An 18,153-nucleotide genomic window follows, 5' to 3' on the forward strand; every position below is an offset into this window, starting at 1 on the left:
AAAAAAGGAACAATGAGTTGCATTCTTCTTCTGGAGGCTCTAGTTTCAGTGACCGGAAAGTTAGAGGGATTTTGTGGCGTAAACAAGCAAACCAGGGGACAGAAAGCAGTAAGCACTTTAAAAGAGAGTTAGCATCTGCGCTGGAATAGGGCGCTCAGTAAACCTTTGACTGTCAGACTTCAATTTAAAGAGTAGGACTTGCAGTGCTTACACCACCTTTAAGCCAACTCCATAAAATACTAAGTTGTTACCCATTTTGGTGACTCAGTGATCACACTACTGTCCCTATATGGTACGCTGCCAGCGGGATTTCCTAAGCAGAACAGTGAGGTTGCCCTGGGACGAGCAGATTGCACTGTTGTTTGTTATTGTCCTCTGGCTGCTTGTTAACAGCGACAGGAAGGGGGCCTTTTAGAAAGCAGTTCCCAACGTTAAAGGGACTTGTTTTGTTTTTGACTCACCCTACTGTTAGTCTTCCTGCACCTGGGGTCCCTCGGGTTTGCTCCGCGCTCGGCCACGCCTCCCGAGCAGCCGGTGTCCCCAGAGGCGCGGTCCGCCGGAACGGGAGAGCAATCTCCGTGGAATTCGACCCGATGCACCTGCCGGGAGACTGCAGCCCTCGTTTGACAACAAAGCAAGGCAAGAGCACTTCCGCGTCCACGACCCAGGCGACGGTTCCCTGGGTCAGCTCCTCTGCCGCCCCGGAACTCCCGGAGGCCCTGCGCACGAGTAGCGGACCCTGCTCGGGGAGCAGACTGTGCGGCCAGGTAGGGCGGTGCGCCGATTCAGCCCCCGCCCGCCAGGGGGGCAGGGCCGCCAGGGTAAGGGTTGGGCCACCGCCGCCGTCACAGTCGCCCCAGCTCTTCGGCGATTGGATCCTGTGATTGGTCCACCCAGACCTCGCTCTGCGCTCTCTAGCCTAGAGGCCTAGGCCTGGGGCTGGGCAGCACCGAGGGCGCTAGCCCAGGCGCTGTGGTTGTCGAACCAGTCTGGGTCCGGTGTTGTTTTTCACAGAAGCACACAGGGGATCTGTGGCACAAGCAACATATTTGCCCAGCCTGTCCTGGTAGCACTCCGGGGGGCCGGGCAAGGGCCCTAAGATGAAAGGCAGAGGAGGGGGATAGGGTAGGGGACACCGGGTGCAGGAGATACAGTGCTCTTGGCAGAGTTAGCCTTCGTCTGGAATGTGCTCATTGCTCTTCCTGGTGGTGTAAACCTGGGTGAATTATTTCATCTCTGTGAACCTCCATTTTTCTCTCTCTCTCCATTGGTGGTAATACTCTTACAGGATTGTTGTAAAGAAACCCTCCAGCCCTGGAGCGCTGGAGGGACTGTACATGGGCTCTGGTAAGCCCACTGGGAACATAACCCGACTGTGTCCAAGCTGGGTTATTATGTCTTGCAGCTTGTAGTGAGAAGGAATGCATTCATAGGAAACCATGGAGTATCGCAGTAGGGTTTAGAACTTACTATGGAATTTGGGTTTATATTCTGTGGTTTTGAGAAGGGTTAAAAAAAGCAAAGCCTGCGCTGGATCGGATGCTATTAGGAGGTGGAGTAAGTTCATGCCTGGATGTGTTAATAAGTCTTATTTAGAAGGGCTGAAGACTAGACGGAGGCTAAAGCCATCATTGAGCAGAAGCAGCCATCATAGCCATTTTTGGTCATTTTTGTGGTTTAGGTAATGTTCATGATCTGTCTGTGTTCGAACAAAATGATGGAGTGGTCTTGTTTTTGATAAGTCACAGAATGGGTCAAAAGCCTTAGATATGAATCCTAGTTACTACTCATCAGCTTGTAACATCAGAAGTGCAGCTGAACTTACTTCTCAACTTCTTCAGATGAGCACTTGTAACACAATTACTATGAGTCTGAAACGTGGAGCGTGGATATTGGAAAGAAGGTATGAAATTATGAAGAAGATGCAGCTTCCTAGGAAAAGAGGTAATATTTTGAAACTGCAGCACATATTCAGGCTGGGACAACGAGAGCATCTGACTCTGACCAGGAAGAGCTTGCCTGGAAGGGAGAGGTAGAGGTTCTGACTACCCCTGAGAACAGAGGAAGAAGAAATGCAATAATCGATGCAACAATGCTTCTGAGGATTGTAACGCATTGTGTGATGGAAGCTACTATCACTAAAAACAACCCGAGTTTGTGCTAGCTGAACCCACTTCCCAAGTGTTTGTGCTGGCTTAGACCCTCCTGGTTCACTCTCTTCACTGTCAGGGGTGCAGTGACCACTTCAGGTGCGTGGCCCCTGAAAAATCAAGAATGTCAGCATCAGACCCTGAATCTCAATACCTTAAAGCAGTAGGTCTCTTATCTCTCGAGCTACCTGTCCATCTCTGGGTACTGAAAGGCTTTACTCCCGACTACTTTCACTCATGGACACAGATAATGGAGCCATCATCTTAATAGTATGGCTGGCATGGGGATAGAGAGAGAAGAATGTGATGGATCTGACACCAGCTTTTCAAGGCTTCCCCCCTAGAAATGATAGGTCCACTCCTGCTCACGTTTGATTTGCCACAGCAAGTCACAGGACTATGTGGAGAAGCTCAATCCTACCAGGTGCTCAGAAGGAAAAGGAAGTATCAGTAAGTAGCTTTAATGACCTCTTTGTCCCCAACCAGGACTTCTCATGAAAGTCCATAGAAAGACAAGGGCTCTGGAAGATGTTCTTTCTCATGCACAGTAAGAGTTAGTATCTGATTGTAGGGTAAGTGGAGGCAGTCTGGCTTCCTCACCCAGGTGTCTGGCTAACTAAGGGGAGCAGTGTTCCCATAGCCTTGGAGGGGGCCTGATAACCAGTATTCTCACAGCCTTGAGACTGGGTCTGATGAACTGTTCCCATAGCATGAAGTGGGCTCGCATGCACAGAATTATGTTATGTTACATAATGTCCTGGCAGTTTTCCGGCTTTGTTCCCTTTAATACTTAAATAAGTATTGGCCCTCCCTACTGGGGGTGATGATGAGAGATACGCAAGGGGACAGGTGCCACAACCTGAGACATGCAGTCTGTTGCAGCATGCGTGGCTGGCCCACCCATGAATAAAGGCATGCCAGACATCCCAACGACTCTGTGAATGTTTTTCTGTCTGCACGAATAGCATGGACCTGCCTGGCCTTGAAGGGTGGCAACACACTGATATACTTCCAGGCTTTGAAGTCCCTGCTCTTCCACAAATGCAAAAAGCCAGGCCTCCTTAACTTATTTCAATGCATATCTCCATGTAATAACCATCTTTCTGCGAGCCTTCCCCGCCCCCCCCCCCCCAAATCATACCAGTCTGTCTGGAAAAAGTCCAGCCATTGTTAATATAACAAGAATGGTTTGTGAAACATCGATGTAACCTGGCAGCCAAGGAGAGTGGACTGGAATGCACATGTGTGAACAATGATGACTTCACTGTACTAATCAGTGGGGGTGGTAGACAACGGTGAGTGGGCATGTGTACTGTGTGGCCATCAAATTCAAAATGACTGAGCAAGTGGAGCAACAAATCTGCATCCAATTTTGCACTAAGCTTGAATATTCTTCCACGAAACTATTCGGATGATTCAAAGGCTGAAGCAATGGGTGACTGGTGAGTGGCAGCTTCATCATGACAACACACCACTCATGCATTGCATCTTGTGCAGAGCTTTTGGTGAAACATGGTATCACCAAAGGCATGTCAGCCCTCTACACCTGTGATTTCTTGCTTTTTCCCAAATTAAAATCACCTAAGAAAGGAAAACTTTCACACAGTTGATGAGATGTCAGGAAAGAAATGACAGGGCAGCTGATGGTGACTGGGAGAACTATGTGAGGTCCAAGGCACCTACTTTGAAGGGGACTGAGGCGTCATTATCCTATGTACAATGTTTCTTGTATCTTGTGTCTTCTTCAATAACTATCTCTGTTTTTCATATGCATGGCTGGATACTTTCTGAAGAAGTCTTAACCAACTGTCAGTTGCAATCCATCACTTACTAGGCACTGTAGATGAAGTAAAAGTTAACACCCTATAGTTCATTATCAAGAGGTATCTATTTGTATGGTAAGAAAAGATGGGAATGGCTTGAAGAGTAAAAATGATTATAAAATCATCTATGGAAGTCATCACAGACCAGTAACTAGTACTGTCTATTGTTGCTCCTTGAAGGCTACCACACAAAGCCTTCTTCCCTCAAAGACTCTGAAGCAAAAAATGAGAGTTGGAGTGGCCATTCACTGGGTGTCTTCCAGGAGTGTTTCTGAAACATAGGTCAACAGGGTGTTTTCTGCAGGGCAAACCCTCCGGGAGGATTGTAACATTTTATGTTTTCAGTTCAGTGACCTAGAAGTATTAACGTAAGCATATTCGGAACTGTCTTTTAATCAAGCACTAACACTTGATTTCAGTACCTGTTTTGCAATACTGTTTCTGATCACATTGGCTCCAAGTAGAAATACTTCAATGTGAGAAAAGAGAAAACCAATGGACTAACTATATAAACAGTATGCCCCAGCCAAGTGAGACCAAATGATGTATAACATACTATTCAAAATAAGTTTTCCTGTTCTGGCTGGTGTGGTTCAGTGGATTGAGCACCAGCCTGAGAACCAAAGCATCACCAGTTCGATTCCCAGTCAGGGCACATGCCTGCGTTGTAGGCCAGGTCCCTAGTAGAGTGTGTGCAAGCGGCAACCACACATTGATGTTTCTCTCCCTCTCTTTCTCCTTCCCTTCCCCTCTCTCTAAAAATAAATAAATAAATTCTTTAAAAAAATAAGTTTTTCTGGTATTCCCATAAAAAGAGTGGGAGAATCAAGCCATTACCTGACACGTGGGTAGACATGCTGAACTCAGAAGAACTCCTGTTCCACAGGGCAATGTCACAGGCAAGTGGCAAAGCCAACACAGAATATGGTAGCAACTAGATTTCGTTTGCATAAAAAAGAAGGTGACTTTTTGGCTTTTGATGAAATCAACAAAGTAAGATGTGATGAAAAAACCTCAGGTACACCAATTATAATTGTCAATACCGTGCTGATGAAAGTGTAATGATACAACTCCAAGTACAAATTGTTGAAAGGAAATGTAATTTGCTTCCATGACCTTGGTCAATAATATGCCAAACCGACCCAAACAGCTGTTATGTAGCTGAGATATTCATAACTGGATTTCACCCCATGTTTCTTGTCCTCTGTTGCCTTAGACACTGTTGAACAAATTCCATGTTCTTGAAATGTTCTTTCCCTCTGGGTTCTATGATATGACTCTGTCTTTGTACAACCCCGAGAGCTCCTTCTCAGTTTTCTTGGAGGGCTTGCTTCTTAAATGGTCCTATTCCTCAGGTTCTTTCTCAGCTCCCTTCTTCTCCCCAATCATGTCGTACCTGTAACTCAACTACCACAAATAGCCCAGTTGCTTCCAAATCTCAAGCTCACCTGCTTCTCTTGAATTTGACACCCATAACTTCCACCTGGCTATTTTTAAAAACCACTGCATATTTTCAAATGTCCAAAACAGATATCTTCCTTATAAATCCAATTTTTTCCAGAAATCCCTGTTTCAGTCAATGATGTCACCTTTCCAGCTGGCAAGTCAGAGATCTGGGAATCATACTGGACTTTTTGATCACCAAATGCTGTAACTTTTATGTCATAAATATAACTGGTATTATGCCTCTTTGAGATGTGTGGCTGTAAGGCAGGTGGGCCCCTGGATCTGGAGCAGCTGGTCTAAACAGCCCTTTTCTGGCTTGGCTGGGGCAAGGAGCTCTGTGTCACCCGCAGCAAACTGGGCAAAGGAATGTGAAGGTTGCTGAAGGGGAGATGGCCAGCTATGCAAAGGGACCAAAGATTTCCCAGGTAAGTGAGAAATCCTGACTCCTTCTCTTTGGGATTCAAGTTAGTATAATTCTTCTTATGTGCTGAGATGGTCCTAACTAAGGTGAATGGTCAGAAATGGACACTGGTGGACCTCAGGAAGAAATTCACCAAGATAGTGGTGATGGCGAAGGAGTGACAGCGCGGGGCTGGTAAGCCAGGTCCAAGGGCAGGGCCAATCGTGTCTTAGGGAAAGGCCAGTTAGGAGGAGAGCCATGTCGTCACGCTTTGCCCTGACCAACTACCTTGAGGTTCCTTAATAGAAATAGTGAATTAAGTGTAAATGGAAGTATCTGTTAGTAGATTTATAACTGGGAGCCCATTCTCCTGTGGTGTGGACTGACCCCGTGCTAACCAGGGTTCACTGACATCCCTCCAGTCTGTGCGGCTGTCCACAGTGGGTGGGCCCTGAAGCCTTCGACCTGAAAGTGGAACTTCCTCTTTCCATGCCATCCTCACCAGAGTAGACATTAGAACCTCGGGCAGTTAAATCAGACTTCTCAACCTCTTTTCTGCACAACAGAAGTAAACAGTACTGATATTCGGATGAAGTAAGCACCCGAGGGGTCTACTTTTCAAGGAAAGAAGAGCCCAGAACATGATGAGTGGACTTCTCACAATCAGGATGAAAGCTCAAATTGATTTATTTGTGTAATGCCTTCAATATGACCTTATTTACTACCACAGTATGCGAAGCAGGATATATGTGAAAGCCCTTAGAAGGCTCTGACACTTGGTGGGGATTCAGTAATGCTGGGGTTTGAACCTAAGTCGTGCTCAGTCAGTCACATACTGCAGTGTTAGAACAAATTATAAAGAGCCTGGCCACTGCTCCAATTGGCTACTCCCTTTTGTGACCCTATAGAGCGACTTTCCTCTCTTAAAAGGAGGCAGTCCCACTTTTAACAGGGCTGGATGTGTGAGCAGGGAAAGGCTTAAAGTCAGACGAGTTAGTTAAATTCACGTGCATGTGGCTCCACTGTATGGACCCATGTTTAGAGGGTCTTCCCTCTTTCCAACTCCAGCTTCCCTCCCCATGCTACCACTGTCTTTCTCATCTGTGGATTTTCCCTGAGCTACAAAGCATGACTGCCTTTCCTAGACAAAGGGTCACATTATTCTATTCCCTGAAACAAGCCAATGGCTTCCCCACTGAACTCTGAATAAATGCAATCTTCTTGCCATAGCCTGAAAGTCCCCAATGATCTGGCCACTGCCATCTCTGCACCCCTGAATTTCCTCTCACTATCAGGCTCACCACACTTCTTTATTTTTTATTCCATTTTAATTTTAAAAATTTATTTAGGCAGAGAGAGAGAGGGAAACAACAATTAGTTTTTCCACCCATTCATGCAATTCATTGGTTGATTCTTGTATGCGCCCTGACCGGGGATCCAACCTGCAACTTTGGTGTATCAGGACAATGCTCTAACAGCTGAGCTCCCTGGCCAGGGCACACCACACTTCTTTAGGTGTTGACTTCCTTTAGGTATTAACCTAAATGTCACCTTAGAGAAGCATCCTCTGATCATCCTACCAGACTTGGGAAGTGGTTCTCTTCTACTACTCTCCAGCTCAACTGCTTCTCGTTTGATTCTGTTCACATTTCACATTCTATATAGAGATTTTACTTATTTGTTTCTTTAGTTTTTTCAGAGTCACCTCTTCTCTGGGCTAGAATTGTAAGCCCCAGGCACACAGGACCATGGCTAACTCATTCAAGACTATATCCACATCTACAGCAGTGACTGGAACACAGTTAACCTTTATCAAAGGAATAAAATGAGATGCTTTTGTTCAGTGCTCCTAAAATATGGAATTGTACATTAAATTTGATCTTGGGAACCACAGAGAATAAATATCTGACATATTTATTTTCTAAGAGACTGAGTTTATGAGTACATGCATTGTCATACTGAATCACTTAAAATGTTCAGCAAATTATAGTTACAAAATATTCAAATGTAATATGTAATAATAACCAAAATTAAAAGTTGTTTTATTAAAATAGAGTTAATTAAGTTTTCTTTTCATAGAAACATGAAGAAAAACTGCATAAGTCTAGCATTCTTTTCAAATGAAACTGCAATCCATACTTGAATCTCCAAGCTCTGAACTCCATAAACAATTTTTGAGGTGGTAGATTATAATATTTTATATACCATTATTTATTGTTTATGTTTCTGTCCTTTAAAAATGGTGGAACCTGCAGCACTTAATATAATGGGAAGCCTTCCGGTATCGACAGAAAGCATCCTGGGCCCCAAAAAGCTTCATTTATAGGCAAACTTTCTAGGAATACATTTGAGAAGGTAAGAGAATATTTCACATAGGTGAGAACATGATTTTTTAAAAGCATTTCAAGTTTAGGGTGACATTTACCAATTTCCTAAAAGATGGATTACTTAACTCTCTGCTCATTAAGCCTGAGGTAAGGGTTCCTAAGATTTATGTTTCCTCTTGAATAGCAAGATGGAAACGGGGCACTTGGGAGCCTGGCAATCATGTAGGGCAGAGAAGCTGGTTCATTCACCTGCTTTCATCATCTGCTATTAGAGTCCAATTCCTTTTAATTTATTACATGTGCATTACCACTGCTCTTTACTGAATCTTGAAAAAAGAAAATTTGGTGATCAAGGCAGGTATACAGCACAGCACTGCAAAAATATATTTCTAAAAGCAGAGGGCATTTCTATGGAGATACAAGGTATCCCCCTCAAGTCTTAGTGCAATTTAAGCCTGGGCATTTGTAAAAGTATAAATGCCATAAACCCATGCAACATCATTTGAAGTCCAAATTTTTCTTAAGCTTATCCATTTCTTCACATTTCAAATATTAAGCTTTTAATTGTAATTTCTTGCCTCAGCACCCACTTGAAGATGGTAGAGATTGACTGAAACAAAACATTTTAATTTTAATTTTAAATTTAAAAAAAGTTTTTAATTTTTTGTTTCAGCCCATGTCTGCCATCTTTAAGAGCTGAACATAAAACCAAGATCAAAAGCCCAGCATCCAAAGTCTACAAGCTAAATAAGTTCGAGACATTCATTAAACTTTCACACAATGCTCTGCAAGTCCACAGCATCTGCATCTCTGCAGCGGGGTCCCAGGAGCCCAAACACAGGGTTTGGAAGCTTACAGCTGCACCAAGACTCACAGAACACCTTTGATTCCATTACCCTGCTTGTTGTCACAGACCACCATGCTGGCCGGAATTATGAAAGTAACTTTTGATACATTTATTTAACAAAGAAAATCATCAGAAAATGAGAAGCATCATTATAGTTCTTAAGATATGCAGTGTGGACCCAATAGAAGTAGATAATCAATGGCTGACACTTTCTCTTATTTTCCCAAACATACTAATATGCTAAGGAGTGCTTGCAAAGAAGTTGAAGACAAGTGTTATTAGCAGTTTTTTGATTTAAATGATTGACGGTGATGACTAGCAGAATCAATGGTGCAGCAGGAAGAATCCTTCAATGCCTAGCAATGACCAGTCTGCTCCTAAGTGACTTTCTGAGTTGTTCGGGCCCCATGTTAATGGTGCTACTGCAGTGAGTCTTAAGGAACATGCAGCAATGTTGGGAAGGGGGCTTCAGAAAAATGGGAAAGACATAAAAGTCATGTAGTGTTTCTAAAGTCTAAAACTTTAAACTTCAATAAAAAAAACCTCACATAGTTGACAGCTATCAGCCTACGGTCTGTGTATGGGTTGGGAGCTTTTGCTGTGGGGGCCGTGTTGTAACTCTTACGTTAAAAAGGACAAGGAGTGGGTTGCGTGGACAAGGTCCCATTCTTTCCTATGAGCATAGTCCTTGCCATCCACGAGTCTGCTGAATTCAATGTCTGTCTTTTAGATGAAAGTACTAACTTTGCTGGCTTTTGAGCTGGAGGGGAGATATTTCTCCAGTCCTTGTAGATGAGGGGCTCATGATGTTACAAACCCTCATTTGTCCCTCAAGACAGGATGACCTTATAGCACTGAATACCAATTAAACTACTAATGTTGAGAGACCTCTTACAGCAGCTCTGCACAGGTCTTTATATATGTCTTCACATAGTCTAGAAATGGCCACTAGATTCTGTGCCTTTTCTTTGCTAAGAGGAGCAAATAGAAAATTCAGGTTGTTGTTCAACCTAGTTTCAAAGGTTGAAGTACTCTTTGATGTAAATACTGGCAGGAATATTAATATTAAGCTGAAGTAGTTGTAACAGTGGAAAATTTTAACCATGAAAAATTGTAACCCACCCCACCATTCTCTTGACATTGTTTCTGCAAGTGCCGACTTTGACTAACATGTAGCTTGTGGATGAACAGCATGTTTGTGTAAGAATCCTAGGAACTGACTTCAATAGATACAGACCCCGACCTTTAAGCATTCCAGTTCCAGGAGATTTGCTGATCTTCATCCATGGAGCCAGGGTGATGTGAAGCTGAGATGATGTGAAGCTGGGATGACCTGAAGCCAGAATGACTAAACCAGGATGAGGCACACAGGACCATCACTTGCCTTATCGGAATGGACTGTGCTCATTTCCACTTAGAGAACTTTGCAACCAGCTCCACCCTTGATCTTTGTTCTGTTCCTCTCTTTCCTTATAAAAAACTCTGCCTGCACTGAGAGGTGGAGATGGGCTTTGAGACATGAGTCCCCCATCTTCCAGATGGCCGGCATCTGCAAATAAACCACATTCCTTTACATCAGCACCTACCTCTTGAGTTTTGACTTTTGTGGCAGCAGGCAGCCAGACCTGCATTTGGTTACAGTCGGCCCCCCAAATGCCTTTCATCTCATTTGTGAAGATCTGCCAGTAGTTCACCTTCCACACTGCCTGACCATCCCAAACCTTGGAGGCAAAAGAATGGCTTCCACAGCTGTTCTTTTCCAGTTAGAGGGACAAATGTCCATCTGAGCATAAGTTAAAACATTTTTAAGTAAACCAAAGTCACTATCACTCAGCCAGCTCTTAGCTGTGGGCACTAAAAAGAGTACGAGTAAATCTGTGAATAAATTTGTGTTCAGGATCATGTTTAATGTATTCCTCTGGAAGCTTTACTCCTGTGAGTGGATGTGATCTCTCATCAAAAATATCCAAGGATCTCTTTGCTCTCTGTTGTGTATGTGGTAATGTGTTGTCAAGGTCACACATTTTCCCGTGGTTCTAAGATCAGGTTGGCTGTCTGTGAAAATGCTGCTGAGCACAAGCTGTACTCCTTCGTATGTGGCCCTCGAGATACATGGTTTACACAGGTGTGCTTCCTCTTTTCCCACACATCCATTGCAGGTTTCTTTGGGAAAATTGTGCTTTCCTTGCATGGTCAGAGGGTCTGATTTCAAAGCTAAGTCTTAGGCTATCTTCAAGTCACTGGTGTGCTGCACATGGCGACCCTTGCCAGCTCTGAATCAAACCGTTCTGGCGCGGTGGGTGCTGGCACACTGCCACTGTGTTCCTGGCCATCTCCTGCTAGACCTCAGACTACAAGCTGATGGAGAAATGAAAAGTTTTAATTCATAAAGCCAGTCTGAAATGTGGTAACCCTCACACTAATTCTACTTCTAGCTAAAATTTTATTCTACATCAGAAAAAAAGAGGGAAAATGCTCAGTCCCACTAGTAATCAAATGAACTCACATTAGGGTACTAGTAAAGTATCATTTTCCACATTAAAATGAGCCAAGATTTTGTTTTTAAGATAAAATCCATTTGGCCAGCCTGAGGTGAAATGAACAAACTGCCATAGACTGATAGTAAAAAGTCAACTGGTAAAATATTTTTCAGAATCATAATTAATGTGCATAAAGCCATTAACAGTTGAGGGTAATTCATCTACTCAGCAAGTCACGCTGATAAATAATAATAAATTGATATAGAAATTTAGCTACTTGGATTTGCATAAGGTTGTGTTAACTGAATATATAACTCCAAATATGTAACACTATGTGACTATGTAATTATATGTATAAAGCAACAGAGGATGTCTAGAAAGGCAGATGTGCTTTATTTTTGTAGGATGTTTAATTACGTGAGAAAGTTTTCATGCTGCAACATAAGTAGAAAAACAAGAAATATAAAGTATATAGTATATCCCAACTGTGTTAAAAATAAGTATACATATTAATGTGTAGAAAAAGCCCATAAAGTAACATACAACTGTTTATAGCAATTCTGGCTGAGTGGTGGGATTACTAACAATTTTTATTTGTGTATTAAATACCATAGTGGCATTTTCTGTAATTCTCCACATTTTCAAAAATAAACATGCATTTATTTATAATCACAAAAAAAGTATTTAGAAAGAAATGAGAGAGGAAAGTGATAGAACAATTGTACACAAAAACCTCTCAGAACTCTCAAGGGTTGATTTTTTTCCCCAAGTGGTTCCATAAGCTTTAAACTTGAACCAGCAACCACATGGCAAATCAGCATTCTTGAATGTCAAGGTAGTCCAAGGTAAACAGGAAGGAAGCCAACTACTGGCAGGCAGTCGAGAGCCCTTTATCTAGAAATGTTTCTTAAGAATAGAGAAATAGCTGTTGTGAAATGAAAGAAGAACCTGGGTGAAATCTGGGACTGCTGGAACCAACCTACTCAAAACCAGATTCATAGAACAGGGGAGACTCACAGACCACAGAAATCCTGTCGTCCAACCTCTGTACTTTAACCACAAGAAGGCTGAAACCAAACGGAATTGAATGTGTTTTCCTTCACAGAACCTGTTTGTCATGTAATAGTCCTGTGGTCACGGACACGTGGAAGGACCTTCCTCGGAATCCAGGCCCTGCCACTGCCCAGCTTTACTTCTCCATTTTCCTAAGGGGGAGTTGAAGAAGGCAGCTGAGATGCTTAAAGGGTTTTTAAGGAGGAGTTCCGATCCAGGCACATGCCCCGGGAGAGTAAAATGTACCTTCCTACCCATCCACTCCTACATTCTCCACCATTATTCAGCTTTTGCTACTGTGTCCTCCAGGCCACTGTGCTCCCCAGGGCCACAAGCACAGTGCAGTCGTGCCACCTCATGTCTGACACCGAAGGGGACCCGAGCCCCCAGGCAGCTGTGTTGTCAGCATTCACATGGACCTTGACCGACTGTAATGTGGTTTACTGTACATTTATCCCCCGTCACTCTCATAATACACGGATTTGTAATATGTACAAAACCTGCAGGTAATCTGAACACAATTCGAAAGTATATAGAACATTATTAAGCAGAACTCTCTATTAACGAGATTTAATTTTTTTTCCTTCCCACTGTGTCCCATCTAGTGTTCTACTTCTCACCCAGCCAGACTGGCCCCATCCATGCCTCCTCCCTCTGGCGCACTCCCTCCACAGGTGTTCACTTAGTCCGGCTTCTTGTGATTAATTAACTCAACAGAATGTACTGAGGGACCTCCTGTTTCAGCTCCAGTGAGTAAAGAGCCTGGAAGTCATAACCCTCATCCTCGGAGCAAAATAAGATGACCAAGCTGAAAATTAGTGCCTTACCCTCGCACCCATCAGAGACTAGGGGCACAGGGCACAGCCATACCCCCTGATCCAGACACAGGCAAATCCAAGATCTCCTGATCTGCAAAGAAGGAACTGAGCCACGTGCTAGCAGGAACAGTGAGATGGCACTTTGGATCAATTGCTGCAGGCCAGGTGTGGACTGGCAAGAGCCTGAGAAACTCCTAGGTTCCACTGACTTGGGAGAGCTCTACCATTTGTTGGTTTTTATTGCAGGAACCTCACAAGGTTCTTAAGATAAAGAGCCAAGAAGGATCCTCCTTTAGCTCAGGCAGAGGGAGGGAGATGTTTACTATTTTCAAACACTCATAGAGCATTCTCATAACAAAGGTCTCCTCTCTGAGGAAAAAGACTCACCCAACCTGGCTCCAGCTCTGTCCAGCCTTCCTGTCTCACTGAGGGAGGGAAAAAGAAAAAGCTAATAAATATGTGTAGAGGTCACAGCTCAGAGACACAGGTGCACTAAAAGACTGATATATTTTTAAAGATTGTATTCATTGATTTTTAGACAGAGGGGAAGGGAGGGAAGAGAGGGAGAGAAACATCAATGTATGGTTGCCTCTTGCATGTGCCCTACTGGGGACCTAGCTCACAACCCAGGCATGCGCCCTGATTGGGAATCAAACCAGAGACCCTTTGGTTCGCAGGCGAGTGCTCAATCTACTGAGCCACACCAGCCAGGGCTAAAAGACTGATATTTAATTTTAAGTTTGCATAAGAATGCTTCCTATCCTCCATACCTGACCACTGCCTACAGAACTTCAGGGAAATAACAGTTGATCATCCCAGAAGAAGCTGTGAGGCACAGGCTTTGCAGCCTCTGGTAACTGCAGCTACAACAAAGATAAATGCAGCCTAAAATCCTCACCAGATTAACATAAATGTTACACTAAATGCCCATCGTCCTCAGCTCCTATTACCTGATGTGTTATGCCCGACTTTGAACAAAAAACAGCAAAGCATGCTAAACAGCTGGCAAAAACAATCAAAAGGACATCAGGACCAGATGCAGATATGGCAGAGATTTTGGAATTATTGAGCAGGCAATTTGAAATTGCTATCATTAATATTTTAAGAGCTCTTTTGGGAAAAGCAGATCACTTGCAAGAATAGATGGGTAATGTAAGTGGAGAGATGAAAATGCTAAGAAGGCATCAAAAGAAAATGCTCAACATCAGAAACACTATAGCAGAAATGAAGAATGTCTGTAACAGGCTCCACAGTAGACTGGATAAGGCTAAGGAGAGAACCAGTGCCACTGAAGACAGATCAAAATGCACTCAGTGCCACTGTGTGGTGGATACCATGTGAGGTGCTAGTGAACAAGACAGGCTGGCCTCTGTCCTCCCAGAACTGCCTCACTCCATCCATTCAGCTCAAGTCTGCCTTTGTCCTCTCCCTCCCGTGGTTTCTGTCCACAACCATCCCAGTTCTGGCCTTGACCTTTTTGAAATCTCTCAATTACTATAACATGTTCACATTGGGTCTTCTTACTTTTCAATCATGCTCTATGCCCATGGCTTCTTCGAATTGCTGTAAAAACAAACAAACACACAGAAAAAAGCCTCTCAAATATAAAAGTGGCTGTTTTTTTTTTCTGCTTTAGTGGGTGCATGTTCACATGTTGCCATTGAGATAAGTTTCAAATTCCTAAGCAAGACATGCAGCATTGACCTTGACCTACTTGCATACCTGCAACTTTTACAACTCCCTACCTGGAAGTTTACATGCAGATATGCTGAATCCCAGTTCAGAAACTTAATGTTCTGATCTAAGTTCCCTCCTCTTCCCTTTCCAGCCTTGCCTGGACCTCCAACTAATCCTCCAAGACATACTTAGGGATCAGTGACCATAATAAACTTCCCCTTCTCTCCCAGCATGTCGGTTTCGCCATTGGTTTATTAGAGCAATTACCATTTTGTTTCATAATCACCTGTGTTCTTGACCATTCTGCGCTGGACTAGGCTGTGTGTTCTCTAAGTGTAGGGGCCGTGTCTTCATTCACCATGCTATGACTTCAACACACCTTTCTGAAGGACCACACTTGATTCACAACTCTCTACATCTTCCCATATGTGTTTTTCTTCTATTTTGTGGTACACCTCACCTGTGGATAACATGGGGCATATTGTCTGTAAAGCATGAAAAGACATAATAAAAATCTCTTAAAGATAATTGTTTTTTACCCTCAACTTGTTTAGAACCAACATTTCTAGACACCATGAACAATAAAATCCTCTTCCCCTCAGGAATCTCTGTGTTGGTTCTATAGATTTTGAGAAGGAATATGTCTGCCAAGAAGCTCCCTTGGTTAATTGGGCCCAAGTTCCTAACCAAAATCTAGCCGCCACTGCTGACATAGGCCCCTTGTGCACACTGCGTTTCAAGGAAAAGCCACTGACCGATGATCTGCCAAGCCTTCCACACTATGCTTCTTATAAAGAAGCTCCTGGTATCGTGTTTTCGCCCATGAGTTGAGACCTGCATTGTCCAATTGGAACTGCATAAGTAGTTTTATCCTCATTTGCATCTTACTGATCACTCAGAAGGGATCCATAATGACTAATTAGAGCACAAAATTCTAACCAATCAGAACAGTGATATTTAGACCAACCAGACCATGCAAATTTGGGTTCCTCATTTGCATAAAAATGGACCAATCAGGGACCAGGATGGGCATTTTTCTATATGTAAGCAGGCCTCCCCTTTACTTGGTTTCCTCTGAAGCCTGTGTTTCCCTGATTTGCAAACTGTTTCTCTGAATAAAGTCTCTCCTTTTTCTGCACCCCAGATTGGGGATATTTGTTGGCTTTAGACTGGTGGCAGTAAACTTCTGTTGACAGTTCTAAATAATTGCTGTGTAGTAAAAATGTATCCATAAGTTCTCTGATACTCCTCCTTCAACAGGTGGATCCCCATTCCCCTCTCCTGAATGTGGGCTGGACTTACTTGTTTTGTTTGGTAAGTGTAAATATTAGTTCAGACATGCTATATTTACAGAGTTTGCATTCTATCTTTAAGTGGACAATTCTTCTTTTTGTTAGTTGTTTTAGAACTAAAGGAATCAAACAAACAAGGTAAAATTAAAAATAAAAATAAAATTATTTTTAGTAGTTACTGAAAATAATGTTGTTTATAGTTAAGGAGTATGAAAGGTATTATGCCACTGACTTTATGGCATTTAAACTTAGGAGTCAGAATTCTGTGAGGCAATATAAGATTTCCACTGTGTAAAAGACTAAATTTTCTTCATCACGGCTCTTTGTGATCTTTGTCACTGGACACGGACTGGCCCAGAGCAGGTCTGCCTCAGGCCAGCTTGTAGAGTGTGGGCTCTTGACTTGGTGCAGGAACGTTTTCACAACACCAGTCCAGGTGATTTGAGGGCATGTTTATGAAAGCTGGGGACAATGAAACGAAGGAAGGGCTTAGAGTAGAAGAAGCAACAGGAGAGAGCCTACATGGTGCTCTGCCTTGGCTCCCTAGAAACATTACAGGGAGGAAGTGATCCTAGGTGGGGCTGCTGTTAGCTCACTGGGAAGTCAGAGAAAAGGGGGCCTTGGAGACAGGGTCAAGGGGTAAGTCCAGGATGAGCTTCTGTGGCTTGCTCCTCGCCTGGTTGTAAGACTCATGGGGATGCCGAGAGTTTCAGAGGAAGTTTTATAAAAAGTTCATTTCCAAGAAGGGGCTTGGGCATGTCACAGGGGTGTCCAAACTTCTGGTGTCTCCGGGACACATTGAAAGAAGAAGAGTTGTCTTGGGCTACAAATTAAATACACTGCGACATGTAATCACACACAAAAATCTCGTAATGTTTTAAGTAAACTTACAACTTGTGTTGGGCTGGATTCATAGCCCTCTTGGGCCTCAAGTTGGACGCCCCTGCACCCAGCCTTTGTCTACCCTCTTCTGTGGGTGACAATCTTAAGGGAGGGTTTTAGCAGAATATTCATTAGCTTTGTAGGTGTGTTTTTAATATGGTGATGCATCAAAATGAGTGTACTGGGGAGTTTTGTATTTTTCATTTTTTATTTTTTTGGTTTGCTTTATTCTTTTATCTTGGGTCTGTCTGGCTTTAATGGGGTTTTTGTTATTTGTTCCCCTGACATCATCTGTCCTTGGGTTTGGCTAGCACAAATGGCATTAATTGGGTCTCTGTTCTTTATCTCCCTGACCAGGGTGATTTAAGCTACACATTCTCTGGTTGGGGAGGAGAGGTATAAACCATTTGCTCTCAAGCTTCCTTGGTTAGGAGAGATAAGGTCTTGCAATTCACTAGCTGGCTAAGTTGTTTAAACTGTTTGGCCTTGTTTAATTTTCTTGTCTCAGTTTCCCTATTCCACTTGCCCAGGGCTTTTCCTAGTTTTTTACTATCCATTCACATGCCAGCATGTAGGAGAAGAAGCAAGGAGGCCCAGTGAGCAGAGGGGAGAGAGGAAGAGAGGCTTCCACTGGAGACAGGGGGTGAGCTTGGGTGAGGAGGAAGCCTGAAGGACAAGTCAACTAAGACCCTGCAGCTGCCACCACTGCCAGCAGCTGGGTAATGAGGGCTTCAGCCCTGAAGGGGGTCCGGGCAGGACTCCAAATGGCCCCCACGGAGCTGGATTTGAAGGGCTTGAATCGTTTCATTTAGATAAGAAATTAAAAGGGAATCCTAGAAGGTTAATGTATTGAGGCTGTTCAAGGAATCCCCAAGGCTTTTAGCTGACTAACAGCTACAGAATGCAAGACATAAATCTTACATACTACACAGTTTTTCATATAGAGGACACTTTAAAG

General features: G+C 43.4%; 1 protein-coding gene, 1 long non-coding RNA gene and 1 pseudogene across 3 annotated transcripts in view; 1 reads left to right on the top strand and 2 right to left on the bottom strand.

Moving 5' to 3' along the window:
- SLC46A3 (solute carrier family 46 member 3) overlaps positions 1-696 on the bottom strand; it is a 23,572-nt gene extending 22,876 nt beyond the window's left edge. Inside the window, 1 exon segment of the mRNA XM_028505289.2 lies at positions 462-696. The gene's annotated coding sequence lies outside the window, so the exon portion shown is untranslated.
- On the top strand, positions 685-9,978 carry LOC118498931. 2 transcript variants are annotated; one of them, XR_004901423.1, is made up of 2 exons: positions 685-767; positions 8,820-9,978. It is a non-coding gene; the product is annotated as an uncharacterized LOC118498931 (long non-coding RNA). The 2 variants fall into 2 exon arrangements; XR_004901422.1 differs by lacking the exon at positions 685-767 and adding an exon at positions 7,924-8,174.
- Positions 9,979-10,009: 31 nt separating this feature from the next.
- On the bottom strand, positions 10,010-14,879 carry LOC114489023 (annotated as a pseudogene).
- Between the last annotated feature and the right edge of the window lie 3,274 nt (positions 14,880-18,153).

The sequence above is a fragment of the Phyllostomus discolor genome, chromosome 2 (assembly GCF_004126475.2).
Source record: "Phyllostomus discolor isolate MPI-MPIP mPhyDis1 chromosome 2, mPhyDis1.pri.v3, whole genome shotgun sequence".
NCBI classification, from domain to species: domain Eukaryota; kingdom Metazoa; phylum Chordata; class Mammalia; order Chiroptera; family Phyllostomidae; genus Phyllostomus; species Phyllostomus discolor.